General features: G+C 48.8%; 1 pseudogene across 1 annotated transcript; it reads left to right on the top strand.

Annotated features, from left to right (window-relative positions):
* Positions 1-4,203: 4,203 nt before the first annotated feature.
* Positions 4,204-17,506, top strand: LOC146204625 (Golgi-associated plant pathogenesis-related protein 1-like; annotated as a pseudogene). The gene is made up of 5 exons (XR_014703976.1): positions 4,204-4,378; positions 12,866-12,918; positions 14,111-14,536; positions 15,498-15,627; positions 15,786-17,506. The product of XR_014703976.1 is annotated as a Golgi-associated plant pathogenesis-related protein 1-like (transcript).
* Positions 17,507-20,450: the final 2,944 nt, after the last annotated feature.

Genomic DNA, 20,450 nt, shown 5'->3' with positions numbered 1-20,450 from the left:
CCTGTCGGCAGAGTGTGCTACACTTTCGACAGATATAGTTAAAATAAATAAATAAACCTTGTCTCCACCCTGTATCCAACTGCCATACCTCGAATCTCCAGCCGAGCGCTTTACCAACTGCGCCACACCCCGGATCGTGAAACGTTCATCATAATTCCTCTTGTCTACCGCGAGGATAGCGGGATTCCGCGAGTGACAGATACTGCGCCTTTAATTTTCTCTAAACGAATTATAAAACGTCGGTGAACTTTGATGCTTTCAGTGGAAAGCTGGTTGTGTTCGACAAGGGGCGCGCCATGTACCGTCACGACAGGCCATGACGTCACCAGGCAGTTTTTACGTATATGAAGCTGACCCCGCCGGGCGTCCGATCCAGGCGTTCGTGCGGCGCCTTTCATTTGCCACTTCCTCGAACGCCGCACCACACAGAAAACAGAAGCAGACCCAGATGTAGTACAGCAGGCATCAGTGGCGTTTCAAATTGATTTACAGGATATAAAAGGCGCAGTATCTGTCACAATTCTCCGCGGACACATGTACTACTCCGTAAAGAAAGGGAGGAAGGGGGGGGGGGGGGGGTGCAAGAAGATAGGGAGATATAGATGCCGTAGTGGAGGGCTGCGATCCACCATGCTATAATGCCTTTCGCCTCATCGCAGTTTAGTGGTCCAAAGTGTCCTGTAGAATTTTACATGATGTGCTGCTCGTAACGAGAGAATAACATCCTAATTAAGTTCCCCGCCCCCTTCTGAAGGCCTGTAACGCCCCAGGTACGCACCTTGGCTTTTGTATGATCGTGAATCATGTTGCTGATATCCTCTGTTTCTGTAATCCGCCCACCAAATGGCGGCACCTTCCCATTGGCGCTGGTTTCCCGACAGCTGTGCTCCTATTTCAATATTCTATTCGTGCATCGCCTCGTGGGAATAGAACGTTTTGTGGCACTGAGCAAGATTATTTCTATCCTCGTGTTTAGGCCGGCGCTGTTGTCCGGTGTATTGTAATCTCGTCCGCATTTGGTGAACTTGAGCATCTAAACAGGTGCTTCCGCAGCCGTCTCCGCCGACGGTCCAGCTATGCGCCTCCGCATCACAGCAGCACAGCTACGTTTCAGTTGTCCAAGTCTCGTTGCCTCTGGACAAAGATCAGTTACAGTTTCTCTTGACCATGCATGCAGAAGACAACGCGCCACTGACAAAAACGCGCGAATAAATACGCCCCTTAGACCCCTTGGCGCCAACTGCTTGTGTTGCCTATAGGGCAAGTTCAGCTAAAGAGTGTCGCATTTTTAAAGACATACGCGTTCTGTTAGCAAAAGCATGCATCACTCTGTAACCTTTTGTACGAACAGAAGGCGACCTTTTCGACTTTGTTCGCACTGCAATTTTGCGCTGACTACTAACACGGGCGTGCAAAGTTCAAAATGCTCGAGAAGAGCTATTCTATATAGTTCGTGGCAGGGTTTAAAATGCTTTTGAAAATTCGGCACATATGTTTAGACTGTTCATATATGGGATGTGAAAGCTTTTTACCCCTTGTGGCTCCGACTTTGGAAGGAAATCTTTCGACGGGCACACACGTTTTTTTACTAACATTTGGGTTTTAGGTCTGCGTATTTGTTGCACACTAAACCGGCCTTATTTGGGCCGTTTCACGTAGCAAAGCAATTACCTCCCAGAGCGTGGTAGCAGGGCGTTGGCGAGGTTTTCGCAGTTGCACAATTTCGATGACCATCTATATCTACGACTCCCTGCAGTGGACTACTTCTTGTGGCTATGATGGGCTGCCCATGTTGGTAGTTCCTCCAAATTCGGCTATAGCTTATGGTCTCGTGACGCCACACAAAGCACCGAAGAATGTGTACTCAGCTATGTCACCAGCCAACTGCCACCTACCAAAGTCACGCTCACAATTTTTTTCCGCATATATTAACTTGTTGGTCTGACGTTGCTTTCGAATTCAAGTTCTGCGGACAAAACATGTTGTACAGTGCACAGTATAATGCCTCAATGCTTTAGTGGTGGCTTCGACAAGAGAAGTGCGTGTTTTTGCACGGGCATTTCCTTAATTCTCAGCTAAATAGCAGTTCTAAGACTTTTAATTTTTTTATTTTTCCCGCGCGTGAACCATAAGGCTGTGATGTTGCAAGAGTAACGCGCTCATGCGGTGTACAGAAAAGGAAACAACTCGCAACACACAGGCGCTCAAGCGTTACGTCGATGCGCTGGTGCACGCAACAACATATTGCCGCGAATCCTTCAAAACAGTATTTGTTGTTTTTTAACAGCCGCCGGCATACAGGCTTATCACTCTGATTCTGGACCGCGTATCAGTTCCGTAATCTTTGTTAATGCTCGATGTCGCGAGTCACACCTTTATCAGTTTTGTTGTAGCGCGAGATGCACCGAGATCTGTCTCGAAGGTTCCGGCCACTCGGGTGTCTTTCCACAATGTTCCAGCCCGTGCTGGTAGCTGTTTGCGACTTTATCTAGATTGTTCTGTGCAGCCTTTAAATTGAGCGTTGACGAGTGTGACGAGCATTCTTTGTTCGACGAGCACGTTTGTTGCTATCGCCGTCGTCGAACTGCCTTCAGTGACGCCTACTCCGGCGACCCCCGGATCCAACTCGTCCTCGGAGTCCCCGCTGCCAGGTACAGGGCCCAGGCGCCACGCTTCCAGCTGTGGTGTCCGGGGCTAGGGCAGCCATGGACCTGCCGCCTCCAGTCCAGCGACCTACGAAAGCGCAATGCTTTCAGTTCACCCTACCGGAGCCTGCTCCGGCGGACGACCTAATTGATGCACTTGAGGCGGTCGTCGGTGTCGGGGGTCTGCAGTACCTGCAGCACCTCGGCGGAACAAAGTTCCTAGCTGCCGTCTCGTCGATGGCTCAAGCAACTAAGATGGTAGCGGCGGGCACAATCCTCGTCGCTGGAAAGCAAGTACCACTGGCGCAAATGGCTGCTCCAGTGGTTTACGTGACGGTGTTCCGTCTACCCCCGTCAGTGAGCGACGACTCCCTCGCCGCCGCTCTAAGTCCGTACGGCAAGGTCCGCGCTGTGACCGAGCCCGTTTTCAAGGGAAAGAGTCATGTGCGTAACGGAGCGAGGCTGGTAAAGCTAGACATGCTCCGGGCACCACCCAACTTCATCACTGTCGCTGGGCACCGTGCGATGCTGGAGTATCGTGGGATGAAGCGAGTGTGCTCCAAGTGCGGCGCAGAGGGCCATTTTGGTGCTTCCTGCACCGCGGCACGTTGTGGCCGCTGCTCCACGTACGGCCACGAGACAGAGGCGTGCCAAGCAGCGTGTAAACGGTGCGGCAGTAACCACGTGACCAAGGACTGCGTGATGCCGCGCTCGTATGCGGCCGCTGCTACGCCTGATACCATGTCGCACCAAGGTGGAAACGCCGCCGTGACAGTCCTCAATGAGCCCTCGGTAGTGTCAAGTAAAACCCCCGCTACACATTCTGAGGGCGAACTGGACAGGGCGTCCACCACCGCCCAGTCGCCGGAATCCGACGTCAGAAGCTCGGAAGTTACGTCCGACGACGAGTCGTCACGTGTGTCCTTCTCGTCAGTGACTGACTCGGACGCGTCGTACCTTCCCGCCACACCGACATACGAGGGTGCGGCTCTGAACGCACCCATTACGAAGGAGAGTGCTCTGCCCGAGGCCTATTCGGAGTCGGCGGCTTTCCCCTCCCGTGGAGCTACCGTGCATGCCCAGTCGGAAGACTACAGCCATGAATCTCAGCTTCCCAGAACACCTGGTCTCCTGCCCGGGTCGTTGCGCGAGCTGGGCGCAAGTGCTCCCAAGACCCAACGCACAAGCGTGCGGAAAACATTACTCTTGGATGGCGCTGACGAAACAAAGCGCCAGCACTCGGCATCGGATGGTGGAGCAAGCGTGACGACGCCCTCGGCTCCAAAAAAGAAGCCGAAGACCACTGAGAACGACGCACCGATGGACGTCTCGTTTTCCGAGACGTGAGTGCTATGGCGCCACTCTTCAAGGTGACAGGCCGTGACGGCCACCCTCATCCTTTCCCGCTTTGCGGTGGCCGAAGCGCCGCTACCTTGGCGCTCCACCTTAGCCACTGCTATCTTATCGAGGCTACGGTTTCGCCGGCGCCGGTGGTGAACGATGGGCGGTGCGTGCGGTGCAGTGTGTGTTGGTTCGAGTGTGACTGTGTGCTTTTTTCCATAGCCACTCGCTCTGACGGGACGTTTTCGCCGCCTATAGTCCGTGTATCGCCGCTTCCGCGTCGTCGTCGAGCTAACAGCCGGAACCTCAGCGGGGACCTGTGGGACACCGTCATGCCTTTCCATGGCGCCGACGCAGGGTGCACTCGCAAACTTGGTCCGCAGAACTATATCGTGAGTCCTTCGCCGTTTTGTTTGTTCTCCAGCTGCGTTTCTTTGCTGTTTTGGGTTCATTCACTCATTTGTTATGATGGCTAAGTTTCGCTTTCTTACTTTTAACGTGCAAGGGTTCCGTAATCCCGATAAGCAGCGGCAAGTGCTACACCTTGCACGTTTGTATCAAGTTGATGCTTTGTTCTTGTAGGAATGCAATTTTCGTACACCTGCAGATGTCATTTCCTTTCGTTCTTATTTTTAATGTTGATCCCTTTTTTTCTCTGACGGACTCGCGGTTTTGCGGCGTGGGTGTCGTTTTTCTTAACCCTGCATTCAGATCGAGTGCTCACTGCACATTCGGTCTCGACGGTCGCTTGATTGCGGTGGACGTTTTTTTGGACGGCCGGAGAACTCGTTTCGTCAACGTCTACGCGCCGGTCACGCGTAGTTTGACGAACGAGTTCTTCAAATCCATTGCGCCACATTTTTTGGATGATGTTCCACACGTCCTGCTTGGAGACTTTAACTGTGTTTTGGACTCATGGCGCGACATCAGGGGGCCCGGACAGGGCGCGTCACATTGTCATGCAAAAGAACTGGGGAAGCTTGTCCGCTCCCTGTGCCTCCAGGACACATGGGTCGCACTACATGGGGACAATTTTGTGGCAACGCGCACTAGGGGTCGGAGTGCTAGCCGGCTAGACCGAGTTTACGTCCCCTCTACCCTGCTGGCCAATTTGCTTGAGTGTGAGGTGCTGCCCTTTCCTGCAGCGGTCGGAAATATTAGCGACCATCTCCCAGTAATGGTCACTCTACAGGGGGCGCCTGGACGCTCCAACAGCCCACTAATGTGGCGAATGGACGCATCCATACTGCATGATGATGAGTGCATTACTACGATTCGCGCGGAACTGCGGGCATTGGTAGCGGATGTGACTGACTTGACTCCCACAGGCTGGGATACCCTCAAGTCACGATGGCGAGACGTTCTCGTGGTCACGGGGAAAGCGCGGCGCGTCCGTGTTACTACGGCGCTTAATGACGTCCTCAGACGTATGCGGATTGTACGCGATGGCGGCGAGTTAACTTTCGCAATGAGAGAGCATCTTGACACACTGCGAACTCGGTATCATCGCATCCTTGAGAACAGCTCCCGCTCATCACGTATGGCAGCAGGTTCACGCATTCCCCTTGTTGACACAGCTGACATTGGTTACGCGCGCTCGCAAGGTCAGTCTAAAGTTCGGCCACCGCAAGTGGATGAAGTAATCTTGGAAGATGGTACTCCCTCTTCAGATGAAGCCGATATCCAGCGCATCTTTTGCGGCCATTTTGCTGCCCTGTTTTCTTCCCAGGGCGTCGACCAACGCGAAGGCTACGAAGAAGCTGTCAGCTCCTTCTGTGGGCCCCTCCCTCAGGTTCCTGAAGAGGCACGCGTGGCACTTACATCTCCAGCTACTATGGAGGAGGTGCGCGACGCTTTAGGGGCCATGAATCAGTCAACTGCGCCTGGTCCAGATGGGATAGTGGCAGGTTTTTACACCACCTTTTTCGACATCATCGGAGGTTTGCTTCTTAAGCTTGTAAACGGTTTTCTTTCAAATGGCACGAAACCACCCTCGTTTAGCGCTGGGCGCATCATCTTGCTCCTAAAGGACGGCTTGACACCATCAAGCCCAGCGTCTTGGCGACCAGTTACCCTCCTGAACACTGATTATAAACTGATTGCCACTCTACTTGTCAGAAGGCTGCGAGCCTACTTAGAGGACCTGGTAAGCCCTTACCAGTCCTGCGCGGTACCTGGTAGGTCGGTGTTTGCCTCCCTTACGTTAACGAGAGATGTATTCGCTTACGCAAATGCCAAAAATGTCAGTGGTATATTCGTTGCTTTAGACCAGGCGAAGGCTTTTGATAACGTAGATCACCGCTATCTCTTTAATGTGCTTAGTTGCTTTGGCTTACCGACTGAATTTGTACGACTCATAAGATCACTATATAATGGTTTAACCAGCCAACTCGTCCTCAATGGCACCATCGCAGGCAGTTTTGCGGTAACACGAGGGGTAAGACAAGGGTGCCCGCTCTCACCGGCCTTTTTTGTGCTTGCTCTGGATCCTTTTCTGCGTAAAGTAGTCGCCGACAAACGAATTCGGGGCTTCCCAATGGTAGGACAGGAAACGCTAGTGGTTTCCGCGTATGCGGATGATATCTGTGTTTTTGTTCGGGACAGCGAGAGCTTCCGAGTCTTCCTATCCACTTTTGACCAATACGCTCTTCTGTCAGGTGCACAGCTCAACCCTAGTAAAAGCCAGGCGCTGCGCTTTGGGTCTTTCAGAGATCCACTGCCTGTGGCGGTGAACTTTGTGGCCGCAGTCCGTGTGTTGGGGATATTGTTCGAAACAAGTGGAGTTTTTTCCCGTACTTGGGAAGAGGTTGTGTTGCGAGCAACACGCGCTCTTTCGGAGGCCACACTTTTCAGCCTCTCACTAAGGGCAAAAGCCACGGTTGTGAAAACTCGTGTGTGCGCTTTCGCTTTTTATGTGGCACGCGTCGCAATAATTCCGCGCCGTACAGCGGGCCGCCTCGCGTCTCTTGTAGGCGCCTTGGTATGGGATGGCCGGACTGCGTTGGTTGCCCGTCACTTGTTAACACTGCCGACAAACAGGGGAGGCCTTGGATTGCCGTGCATCCCTACTGTGTCGCGGGTGCTGGCAGTGAGGTTAGTGGGTTCCCTTCTCACAAGGGAGTCTTACCCAGGACGCTCACTAATCTTATACTGGTTAAGCACGGCACGTCGGGCTTTCAGCCCTGGAAGGCATGTAGGCCCCCAAGCGGAGAGGCCGTCCTCTTTCTATCGCGCTGTCGCGGGAATGAAAGAGGCGTTAGACGCCGACTTACCGGATGCGAGCCTTACAGACACGCCACCCATTCAGATTAGCGAACAAATCGCGTGTGCACGCCTTACACCGGATGAAATCCGGATGACAACCATCTCCAAATGGCGGGCATTGGCGACAGGCCAAATGCCCAATGAAGTTGTAGATTTTGAGTGGAACAGGCGCTGGGGGGTTCTTCCCACGCGCCAGCGCCTCGCCAGGTGGGGCGTGGTACCCAACGATAGATGCGCCAATTGTGGAGGCGTAGAAACGTTGCAGCATGTTTTCTTTGAATGTGTTGTTGCACGCGCTATGTGGCGCCTCGTGCAGCGCATGTTTAGAGTTCGCGTAGGCCCTGGCACAAGACGCCAGCGTGGCCTTTTTCCACGTTTAGTTGTCGCCGCCACCATGTATGTACTGTGGCGGCGTCGCTGCCTCGCTGAGGCACGTCGGACTCATCTGGAAGTACTTGTCTGATCAGCTAGAAAGAGATGGTGAGGCGCGGTTTCTGCGGCGTTGGCATACGCGCTTCTTTGTTGTAGGTGACAACAGGCTGAAGATGCCGGCCTTGCTGTACTAGCCTGCGAGCCTCGTATCCCCTTCCCCCCTTTCTTAAGCTTGTACCTGAGGTCTTGAGTAAGCGCAGTATTCAAGTTTATATTGCGCCTTTATGGGATGTAATCGGTCGCCCTGTCAAACTGCTTTTTCTTTTGGGGGATAGTTTCCACACCTTGATGTGCGTCTGAGTTTTATTTCCTTTAAGGGAAGAGAGGCCGTACGGACAGCTTTGGCTGTGGTTATTATTACCCTTTGTTTGAGCACAGTGAATAGCGTGTATTATTGACGACTGTATAAACATCGCACCCACGATCGTCTGTGGTTTCAAATGTACGTTCAAGGTACCAAATAAACTTCTCTTTCTATCGCCGCCGCCGAGTTGCTTAGTTCTTTTGCGGGCGCAAGTCAGCCCAATAAAGAGTTAATTTCCGTACCATCAAGCCTGTGTCTTCATTGTGTCATCGACCCTGGTCACCACCACGTGACAATATCATGGCACCGCCGGCTGCTATACTTTCTTGATGCGACCAGGCATCGAATCATATGTGATAATTATTTTGGGAAGTGTTCTCTTTGCTCTCAGTGTGGATATCGTTTGATATGATGCTGGGCAGACTCGAATACAGTTCTACCCCGCCGGGGTGGCGCAGTGGTTACGGCGCTCGACTACTGTACCCAAGGATGCGGGATCGAACCCCGGCCTCGGCGGCCGCTTTTCGATGGAGGCGAAAAGCAAGGCGCCCGTGTTCTGTGCGATGTCAGTGCACGGTAAAGAACCCCAGGTGGTCTATATTTCCGGAGTCCTCCACTACGACGTCTCTCATAGCCTGAGTCGCTTTGGGACGTTAAACCCCACAAACCAATCGAATACCGTTCTCTTTTGCTTTTCAATTTTTAAACCTTCTTTTGTAAGAGTTTACGCTGTAGCAAGTAAGCATACGAGCTGGAGAGGTGTCTCGGAGAACATTTGGAGCTAAATTTTATTTATAAGCATCAGGCTCGCTGCCTGACGAGCCATTCCTTTTTACAAACCAGTTCTGCGGCTTTAGACGGAAAATAAGGTTTTCTTTTTGCTCATACGTGTGGCTATTGATAAGTAACAGCAATTTTGGAAAATGCGCGTGACTTTTGAAGGACGATATATTAATTTCCTGACCAGTTTAATCTATCACTGTCGCCAGTATGCACTAATATGCTCCCAGTGGGCATTAATCAATCGATGCTTTTCGACCTCGCATCATCCAGTTTGATACTTCCATCCCACGAGGCAACCCTTTGAAAAAAGGAGAGTGCATTGATTGATTAGAGAATTGACTTGGACTTGCGTAAACGCTCACGTCGAAGGTGTGACGGGCGATTGTTATCTTGCATCCGTGCACAGCTCTAACTGTCATGCTCCCCGTGACGAGGAGATCCGACTTGACACGGTTGCAGGAAATATATGTTATTCAGTATTGTGTGCCTTGCTCCACTCTCTGCTTCAGCGAGGTAATCAGCTACGCGAAACGTATATTACATTGATACAGGCTCATAAATACGTCGCGAGAAATAAAACGCAAGGGCTGATAGGGTTACACTACGTAGGGTACCAACCAGTGAAAAAACATGCACTAACTGAGGGCAATTTTAACAACGCGTTCTGTTTTGGTTTTTAATGTTTGCGCTCAAAGAAACCAGGCTCACTAGCAGCGCTGTCGAGCTAAGCTGCACTTCAGGAGAGGCATCAACTTGGCGGTGGCGCAACTTCTACGCAGTAAATGAATGAACACGCCATTTCTATGGGTTGCGCAGCACTTTCTTGCTCTTGCGTAGAGCGCACATTGCGTTGAGCCGCAGTAAAGACAAAAGTTAAATTGTGGGATCAGGGTGGTGTACCACAATGCGAACGAGATAAATAAAAAAATGGCATTGGAGAAACAGGTCATGCAGCTATGACGCTCTGCATCACTGTTTCTTATCCGGTTAGTTATTGTGTAATCAGAACAATTTTATCAGCTGTGTGCACGATATGCGCGAGAACCGTGCAGACCATACGTCTTTTTTTACTCCTAAGCCGGCATAGTATTATGATTCTTCTCCACTAGTTTTCATCCTTATATGCTTAGTGGAATATCCTGGTGATGCGGTGGCTTGACGTCGTTACAACGTACGAAAAAAAAAAAAAACAAATGGCATTCTGTTTGATTTGTTACACCACCTTGTCACTAGTTTCTGAGCGCCAGGGCTGGCACGCACGTGGAATACGTTTCCTGTCACTCGTAGGCAAGCCACATCGATGTAATCTGTCTGCTGCAAATAAATTGTTCGTTAGAACACTTCGAACATTTCTGTTACGCCCGAACACTGCATGAAGATGAGAAACAACGCAAGGCGTCCTTGCACTGTGAGATGTCAGTGTGCGTTAAAAGAACCCCAAGGGTTCAAAGTTATCTGCAGCCGTCCACTACGGCGTCCCTCATAGCTCATTTTTAACCAGCCAAAGGACGAGACACAGGGAAGAAGAGGACAGGACAAGGCTGGACTAGCAACTGAATGTTTATTGAACGAAATAAAACAACGAAGACTCGTTCCGAGAAGCACGCACACAACCCAACCGGTGAAATGGCAGGAAATTTAGAAGAAGATGAAGAAGAAAATTCAAAGTTAATTCAAAGTCAATTCAAAGTCACGGCCTAGCTAACGACTTTTCTAATAGAGCGAATTCCTTACAATAAAGACAAACCGATGCCTTAGCCATACACTTGTCCTCAGCCTTAGCCATGTAATATGCCTCAACCAACTCTCGACAGAATTGTTTACCATTGCTGTAAACTACACTCGTATTACTGAAATCAGGCGTACAAGAGACGGGTCATCCTCCGATTTACACTCCCGGGATTGCACATGTAGCGCCAGATTAGAATTCGCCTTCCCTCTCAGAGAATTAGAGTGCTCCGCCAGGCGCACATTTAGACATCTGCCTGTCTGCCCATAGTAGCACCAGCCACAATTGAGCGGAATGCGATAAACCACATTCTTTCTCCAGGGGGTGAATCTTTTCTTATGTGACACTGCACAACGAAAAGCAGATCAATTAAGGGGAAAAGAGGGTGCTCGTTATAATACATGAAGGAAGGAAGCCAACAGTCGGCGAGGCCAAGGAAAGCGTTGGGGATGGTACTTTATGTCTTTTTTTTTTTAATGTTTACTTGGATAATCATAGAAATTAGTAATGTAATCTGTTTAGGGGAAAGATAAATAAACACAAAGTAGAAGAAAAAACAACGTGCCGATGGTGGGAACCGAACCCACGACCTCCGAATATCGCGTCCGGTGCACCGGACGCGATATTCGGAGGACGGATATTCGGAGCCACCTTCTTTCACCGCGTCGCCACACCAACATCAACCTGCCCCGTTTTGCTCTTCCTCGAACGTGTTTTCTTTCGTTCAATAAGCATTCAGTTGCTAGTCCAGCCTTGTCCTGTCCTCTTCTTCCTTGTGTGTCGTTTGGCTGGTTAAAAATGAACCCTTACCAACTTGCCCAGTCGACAACCTTGTTGAAGTCCCTCATAGCCTGGATCGTTTTGGAATGTTAGAATACCACACCGAAAAACTGTAAGAAACGGCTTTCCACTCAATACCATGAGCTCTTATAATTCTAAACTGCCTTCTTCTGAAACAGACTTCATTTGTAATAAACAAGAGAATTAGACGCTTAATGTTTATCCTTACTTGCGATTTCATTCAGTTCCCATAAAACGGTTGACTGGCGTTGCTTGGTTCATTGACGTATATAAGGCACAAATAAAACAAAGGTAGAACTGAAGAAAAAGTATTTATTATTTACTGATCACCTCAAATGCCCTAACAGAAGGGTACTGGATGAGAGAAATTACAGTTCAAAGCATAAAGGGAATGAGAAGTGAATAATAGTTGTGTTTGAAGAATATTTTCGATAACTTTCTTCAAAACGGACGGTGCTTTTGTAGAGTGCATCACCGGCAGGCAGGCCAATCCCATCGACTGCTTCTCGGACAAATAAATATTGCAGATGACTAAAATATCCCGCCAAATTTGCAGATTGCTCGCGTCTTTACTTAGAGTGCCCGTGGGTAGTATAGAATAAATGTAGGCGAACCGCCAGTCTATCGATCTGCTTTTGGTGGTGTCGCAACGGTATTTTTGAAGGCCCGGTTCAGTATAACATTGGACGACTGGGTGACAGGCTTGCATCAGTATGAGATTTTGGGAATGACAGTTTAATGCGCTCTATATGTCCCGAAGCTTCGAGGGAAATGCGCGGCAGATATCCATGGTGCTGGTATTAGGAATTATCTCCGGAATCAGAACGCTCGCAGATAGGACACATAGGCGGAATATTATGCCACTCAAAGGCATACGCAGAAGCGAGCAAACGCATTACTCTCAAGGAGCAGGCGCCAGCTGTTCTGTTTTTCGCCCCGAGCAAGACACAGACATAAGAAAGAAACACAATGACGTTGCACTATGGATTGCATTTTTGGTATCCCCTTCTCAATGCGGTGATATTTCTACGCCTGAGGCAACGGCTCACTCGTTGGAGTAATATCAGGATCCAAAGGTGTCCTCGCTCTGCTGATAATAATTGAGCTATAAAGCTCGGCCTGACGTTTGGTTTGGTTTGGTTTGTGGGGTTTAACGTCCCAAAGCGACTCAGGCTATGAGAGACGCCGTAGTGGAGGACTCCGGAAATTTTAGGTAAACACAAAGCCGGCGAGCCAATCGGCAGCAGTAGCAGCGAGAAACAGTCGACTACAACGATTTTCTTAGGCAATAAGGCAGGCACACATTCTTTCTCGCAGTGAGTATACTATACAGAATTAACCATGGGCCTATATGGATTGCACAATGCCAGCTTCTCCTGGTATTCCGTACGTGTTGTCTCTATATGATGACAATAATCATGCACGAATGTCAAACGCGTCAACATTCTGACAGTGGCAGACGGTGACAGAAGTGAACGTGCGAAGTGTTCAGTGCACGCATAACGCATCATTTATTTTCCTTTGATAATAGTGAATTGTTCAACGTTTGTCGTTTGTTATACGCAGGGATGTCTTCTGGCAAGAAGTCATTTCAGCAAACAGTGACCCGTGTAGATGGAGTAAGTAGCGGCTACCCCGTGCCTCCTTTCTTTCTTTCTTTGTTAACTATTTCTTTTCCTGCGACAGTGCGGAAGAATGAATAAGATTTTATTCAACTAATTGCTTTTTAAACGTTTTCTCGTGTTATGCTAGGGTATGAATTGAAGTCATGGTAATTTTTAACACCTTGATTCATTTCTCGTTAGAGAAAAGGTCAAAAACTCCATCTGTTGTTTGCCGCAGTGTAGAGAGGAAGAATTTCGAAGTCCCAGAGACCGGCTCTATTAATTGTGACCAACTGAAAAATCGTAAAGACAACAATTTCAGTTTACCGAACCATATCTGTTGATGTGCGGCCTAAATCTTATGAAAGTGATTTATTTTAGTTATTTTTACACAAACAATGAAGCGTGAAACGTTGCGGGCGAGACTCAGGCCGCTGGTATTTTGTGACTTACTTACGTGCAGGCAGAATAGATACCTCCACCGCGATGGCTCAGTAAACACCTCGTTCTCAAAAACATACGGCGTCAGCGTTATGAACAAAAAATACCGAGTATGCCTCTGAAGGTGGTTGTTGGCCGTGCGACCTGAATGGTTCAAGCTGGTCCTTATGTCGGGTGGTCTTTCACATCATTAGGTATCTATCGACTGTACGCCAATGTGTATGAATAAGAGAATAATGGAGGCGAAAATTAAGGTATTAGTGACAAAGAAAGCAGTAAAGTGCATGTACGCGAAAGAGAATGTGCAAAAGGAGCGGGCAAACGGGGGCCATTATCACTGTGACTTCATATTCTGAAAACACAGCTTAAGTTTCGCCCATTTTTTTTTTTTAAGACGTTATCTCACTTCCAATACCTCCTTTAAAAATGATAAACTGTATATTAATTACTTGTACACAAGCCGCTCTAGCTAACAAATAAGCCAAAACGACTTTTGAACGGTCGGGCGCGCCGCGTATTACGGCGAAAACAACAACGATATAGACGGCAATGAATTTGCGGGAAATAATCTTCGCTGATGAAACAACAGCGAAACCCAAATATTGAAACAAACTGTGAAAAAAAGAGCACACAATTTTCGAAAATACGTACCGAAAAGTCCAACACATAATTACCTTCTAACGGTGGGCTGGAGCAGGCAGTGCTAAATATACTGCTGTGCACCGGCCTTCCAGTCACAATGGTCTCGCTTTTTTTGTGTCTCCAGGGTATGGTTACCACGACCACTAGAACGACGCAGCGCATCGTCCAAGTCTCGGAGACTTCGGGTTACCCGGGCGACCAGTTCCAGATAGACCATCCCGTGAAGAGGACAACGGTGACACGCACCATCAAGCAGCACGCGGATGGCACTGAGGAAGTGATCGAGGATGTGGTCACCGACGACGGCGTCCCGCGCACCCAGGACAAGCCCAAAAAGGGCGTGTTCGGATTCCAGGATGGCAAGAAGGGCAAGCCCAAGGTCACCAACGAAAAGGCGCTCATTGCCCAAAACGCCTCGAGCTGACTCATCAGCGATCACAAAGCTCCGACCAAGCCTCTCAGCGACAAGGAGTTCCGGCAGGAGAGCCTCAAGAGGCATTACCACTACCGTGCCATCCATGGCGTTCCGCCCCTCAAGCACAGTGATGAGGTCAGCGTACGGACACTTTAAAAAGAATTTCCGGCTGCTTGTTGTACAGTTATAAGATTTCAATTGTCGAAGCACACGATGGACAGACGAGCGTCAGTACTGTTCGCTATGTGACATGGCATAGTATTACACTTCCCCCAGCTCTGAGCGTTGGAAAATAATTTTATAAATATTAATCTAAGAATCTTAGCGTGAGCTAGCACTTACAGTTACATAAGGAAGGAAACGATTTTCTGGGTTTACCCCCCCCCCCCCCCCTCCCAAATATATCATGGATTTAGCAAGTTTGAAACTGATGCCTAGCAAAGAAAGAAAAAATTGCTAAAGCTAAGGCTGGCGGCTTAGCTCCTTACTCTGCGTGAGCGAATTGGCGTTAGCGGCCGACAGGTCTGGAGGGGTGGAAGAGTTTGTTACGCAGCATCATGGTTATCAGCAGCTACAGACCGGGGCCCAGACTGCGGCCTTTAGGGGCGAGCACTCGCAGCAACAACGCAAAGCACTAGGGAAAACCTTTAGGCCCTCGTGGCGAAAAGCTTTCAGAGAAGAAGCTCTTGGGAGAGGAAGGGGGGGAGGGGGAGGGCTTTCAAGTGAACTATCCAACGAATGGACCAATGGTGCGTCGGACGAAAGCAATACACCGTGTTCCTGCATGCCTTAAACGTTTCGTGCGACGGGAACTCTGTTTCAAACTCTATTTTGTTTGAAAGAAGAAAAACACCGGCAGAACTAAGCTTAGTGTCTTACGCATTTCAATGTGCTGGTGCTCACGCATTCTCGCATGTTGTTGTTATCCCTCTCTCGTTCGCTGGCGGCCTGCTCCTCTTCCTCTGGGTTGAGTCAGTGTCTCAACGAAGTTACGTCTCTCCCAGAAGACCCCTTTTAAGAAAAGAATTCACACCAATAATCAAAATGTCTTTTGCGTCTCAGTGCCACATTTTTTTTTCCGCGACTCTCTTTACAGCTGTGCCGATACGCACAAGAGTGGGCCGATACACTGGCCAAGAAGGACACGTTTCGTCACCGCCCAAATAACAAGTACGGCGAGAACATCTACATGGCCTGGTCATCAGAACCCACCAAGGAGGTGACAGGTACGCAATCATTTTTGTCCTCCTCGTGAAGCTATTTAAAAACTTGTGCGTTGCTTGCGCATTTACTTTCAGCCTTTGCTCTCTTAAAATTTCGAACTGCGATCAAAAGTACGCGTCAAACATAAAGCTCTGTCTATTACTGTTTGTTATGGCCGCAGGACGAGAGGCGGTTGATTCGTGGTACAGCGAGATCCAGCAGTACCAGTTCGGCTGCGAGCCCCGCAGTCTCGGCTCCGGCCACTTCACCCAAGTCGTCTGGAAGGCCAGCACCGAGCTCGGCACTGCTCGCGCGCGCACGGCAACGGGCAAGCTGCTCGTGGTGGCCAACTACAACCCCGCTGGCAACCTCATCGGCAGCTTCGCGCAGAATGTTCCCGCGCCCAAGAAGTGAATGAACTGCCCCATAACGACTAGGCGCGTGGACTGAGGGCTCGCGTACCATCGAAAGCGATGGACATTTGCTGTGTGTAGATATGTTTCGCTCCTGCCGACAAAGCAGCTCCTGCCGACAAAGCAGCTCAGCATTTTTGCTCGGCAGCCACGCTCCTGGAAGCACATTTGTTCATACAGTATTATTTGATCCACGAAAAGAAGCTCCGGCTTGAAAAACGGTAGTGTGAACGGGAACGAGGACCGCATGTTTGTAATGATGAATGAACCAGTATGCGAGCAGTAGAATGCGGTTAGCCGTAAGCTTACAATAGAATTCGTTTAATTACGTGCATGTTGCCTGCAGGCCATGGAGGAAGCAGTTAAATTAATGAAAAAATTGTACGCTGATAATCTAATGCCAGGCGGAGATATATGCTCGTAATTGCGATTCAGGCGCTTTACGGCCAACGTGAATTACTGGAGCTTGATTAACTATAGCTGCAGTGCGAAATGAACGCAGCTCAAAAGTTGTGTAATTGCGATATTTTAAAGCCGTTTATATGTGATCATAAAATATTTTCATAGGACTTGATTTTCGGAATTATGACCCTCTTAATATAAAACTTGTTCCAAAGAGGTGCGAAAATGAATTACTTCAATGAAGTACTAGCCAAATCATGCAGATCTGTACCCAATTTTGTCGTGCATATTTTTCTAGACAAGACAATTATAGCGTTTGCGCAGCTGAAGAAAGTTTTATTTTAAATGAAACAATATTGCCTGTTGCCTGGAAAGCTGATTCTTTCTACGGAAAAAATCGTGCGCAAGTCCGACGCTTCAATTCATTCTACTTTTCTCGTAAGCAGGCAAACATGCGCAGCAAATGAGCCAATAGCGTGAAATAGGTGGATGTAGTGTAACAGCACGGCGTGGCAGTGGGCGCTATGAGAAAATAAAGCTGATTAATATTTTATTATTCATTTATTCAAAATACCTTACAGGGCCCAGAAGGGCATTGAGTAAGGGGGGCAAATAAAAGCAAAATGTGCGAAAGAAACTAAATTATTACAACATGAGATACAAAAGAATAAGTAAAAAGAAACTATTTTACAAGGCAAAACTAAAGGCGGAAATATACATAGGATACAAGGTACTTTGTAGCATGAATGCCGGACATACGGCAGATACCATTCGTAAAAAGAAGAAAAGAAAAAAATCAGAAGCACTAGTCACTGTAAAAGTCATAAGACGCACAAAGCACCAAAACAAAACGCAATAGCAAAAATACGCTGCGACAAAGAAAATAAAAGAGAAGAAACGATGTCATGTGAGAAGTTTGCGTAGCTGATCCTGGAATGGTTGATGGGTGCAGATGCAGGCGATGCTGTCAGGAAGATCATTCCAAAGAGCGATGGCGCGTCGAAGTGCAGATGAATTAAAGGCTATAAGGTTTTTCCGTGTATGCGTTCTATGCTGTACTGGTTATGTAGGCGGCGTGAAATGCGTGTAGGCGTTCCAAGAGGTAATGGAGATGGCCTTGTGCTGTAATAGTATTTGTGAAATAAACGCAAAAGTGCAATGGAATGGCGAATGTCTAAAGGCTCGAGGCCGATGTCAAGTTTAATCGCTGTAATGCTGCAGTGAGGGCTGTAGTTGCGTGGAATGAAGCGAGCGGCTCTGTTCTGGATGGATTCTGACATGCTGGGTAAATATTTTTGATATGGAGACCATGTAGGTGACGCAAATTCTAGTTGCGGCCGCACGATTGTTAAATATTCCAGTTTTCTTACGCTGTTAGGTGAGGTTAGCAAATTCCGACGCAGGTAACCTAACGATCTGCAGGCTTTGGCACATGTGTGTGGCCCATGAAAGATTATGCGTCAGATGAATACCTAAATACTTGTATGATAATGCCCGAGACACTGTACCGCTATCTAGGACGTGCGAAAAGTTAGAGTTTGTATGCTTGCGGCTGAAAGAGATAATCTAGCATTTTGTCGAGTTAAGCGTCATTTCAGTCCGAGATGAAGTTCAGGTCACTTTGGAGAGTAAGGTAATCTTCCGTGGAATTAATAGAACGGTAAATGATGCAGTCATCTGCAAAAAGACGCAGGGAGGAAGATATGCTAGCGGGTAAATCGTTAATGTATATTAGAAACAATAAAGGACCAAGAATACTGCCTTGAGACAGCAGATGTTACGTCAGTCACGGAGGTGAAATTCTTAACTGTTGTGAACTGTTGCTGAAAAGAAAGAAAGTTGCGAAGCCATGACAGTGTTAAAGAATCTATGCAAAGAGCAGATAATTTCGAGAACAAGCGGGAATGCGCAACGTGGTCAAAAGCTTTAGCAAAATCTAGAAAGATGCAATCAGTTTGTAGGTTAGCGTCCATGTTGAAGTGCAGGTCAGTCGTGAATTCTAGCAGCTGCGTATCACAAGAAAATCCTTTTCGAAAGTCATGCTGTTTAGTGAAAAAGAAAGAATTAAGTTCCAGGTGGCAGTAAATGTGAGAGGCGATAATATGCTGAAGTAACTTGTAGCAGATGCATATTAGTGAAATGGGGCGATAGTTTTCTGGCGAATTTCTATCTCCGTTTTTGAACACAGGGATGACCTTGGCAATTTTCCAGTCTGCGGGGAGCAAGCCAGATGATAATGACTACTGAAAGATATGACAAAGAATTTGACTAGAAATCGATACAGTGTTCTTCAATATTTTTGAAATAATGTTATCAACACCAGAGCTAGTAGAGACGTTGAGGTTTGCAACGAGATGAGCTATACCTTCAGTGGTGATGTTAATAGGAGTCATATATGGATAATCATGGTCAGGAACACTGGGTATGTTGGAATGATCTTCCTGGGCAAAATAGATGCCGTTGAGCAGCAAATATGTGCTTATTTTATCCACACGGAAACATTTTAATGCTTATCGTTTCGTGCAAGTATACTCTGGGAGCCAAAAAATGCAGAACGTCTACAGGTCAGGTGTGTTCTCTTTTTACAAGTTAGATTTCTATTGGCGCATTCGGTTGGGGGACGAGAGCAGAGGCGCCGAGCATTGCAGAGCAGTACAGGAGCACGCCTGAACGAGGATGTAATTGTCCTCCCACGGGTACGCTCTCTGCGTGTTGAGAGCAGCGCGCCACGGCCACGTGACCGCACTTCTCTCTTCTGCATTCTACGCCTGCCCGCAGTGGCGGCAGTTGCAACCTGAGGAGAGGCCAACAACTGCTTGTTTTGTATGCCTTTGTTCTCACAGCGCGGCGATTTGTCTCCTTTGGCCCTTTCGATGCCAGCAGCGACTCTCAAACATGCATACAGCACCTGAGCAATGCTTTCCGCTCCTGACGCAAATTCGCTCGATTCCGAAGAGATCGCCGAGCGCCGACACACGCTTTGCATCGCCGACTCAAGAGAAAAAAAAAAGATAGCGCTCACATGACGCTTTATGCCATGCGACTTTGTCTACACTCGCTTTAGACGAGAGAGCAGCCGGGAATGCACCCGGCTGCAGTCAGCGGAGGAAAAGTCATCCTCCTTTACCATTGGAAGCGAGAGATTTATTCCTGCTTTCCCATTGGAGGGCGCCCGCCTGTCTGAGAGCACTTTCGAAGTGCTCTCGAGTGCACCTATTCTTCCACTCGAATTCGCCATATGTGTAAGGATTGCGACAGCGGGTGGTGGTGGTGGTAGTGGTTGATTTATTATTTTTTTAAATAATCACAAAGAAGGAAAAGAGTATTGCCGGCCGCGGCAACTGCTATCTAACAAACTGAAGCACTTGAGCTGCGGCCGGCGGGAAGGAAAAGGTTATAGGGAGAGGATAGCAAGGGGAAGTAGAGAGGGGAGCGATAGGAAGAAAGGACAGGGGAGCTTTTTACATTATTTACAAAGTAAAGACGGTCAACGAGTTCGCATCGCTCGCTCGCAAGTGTCCGAGCACTGTCCACAAATGCCTGCGCGCGAGCGGCCCCTGCAATTGTTTATAAAATATATACACATATATATGTAATATCATTGATGTATATACATAGTCGCGCGCACGTAGCGTCCTGTCGAAGACAGATCGCGCGCGCGACACAATGCACCAGCTGCCGGGGTGGGGCGCCCGGCAGCATACGTCCAAGGTAGCACACACGGAGCGTTCAGGTCACGCACAGACTACCTGGCGAAGAGCAAGCGAGGCTTCGAGCCCGCCCGCTCGATGAACGCACAGAGGCTCACCATTGCCCTGTCACGGGTGCGCGCACTGCCTCGCGGCCACAGGAGCGTCTCGATGCTGTCCGGGATGATTCCGAGCGCCCTATAAGCCGCGAGCATCTCGCGACGTGGCTCTGCGGATGCGGTACAGCGAAGCAGCATGTGCTCCAATGTCTCCACTGCACCGCAATCACCACACACGTCGCTCGACGAAAGTCCGTGGCGCACCCGTCTTACCCCGGGCCAC

This window comes from Amblyomma maculatum, chromosome 1, assembly GCF_055883805.1.
Source record: "Amblyomma maculatum isolate TAMU_Amacu chromosome 1, ASM5588380v1, whole genome shotgun sequence".
In the NCBI taxonomy this organism is placed as follows: Eukaryota; Metazoa; Arthropoda; class Arachnida; order Ixodida; family Ixodidae; genus Amblyomma; species Amblyomma maculatum.
The sequence above is the reverse complement of the archived record's forward strand: the minus strand, read 5'-3'. Positions and strand labels throughout refer to the sequence as shown.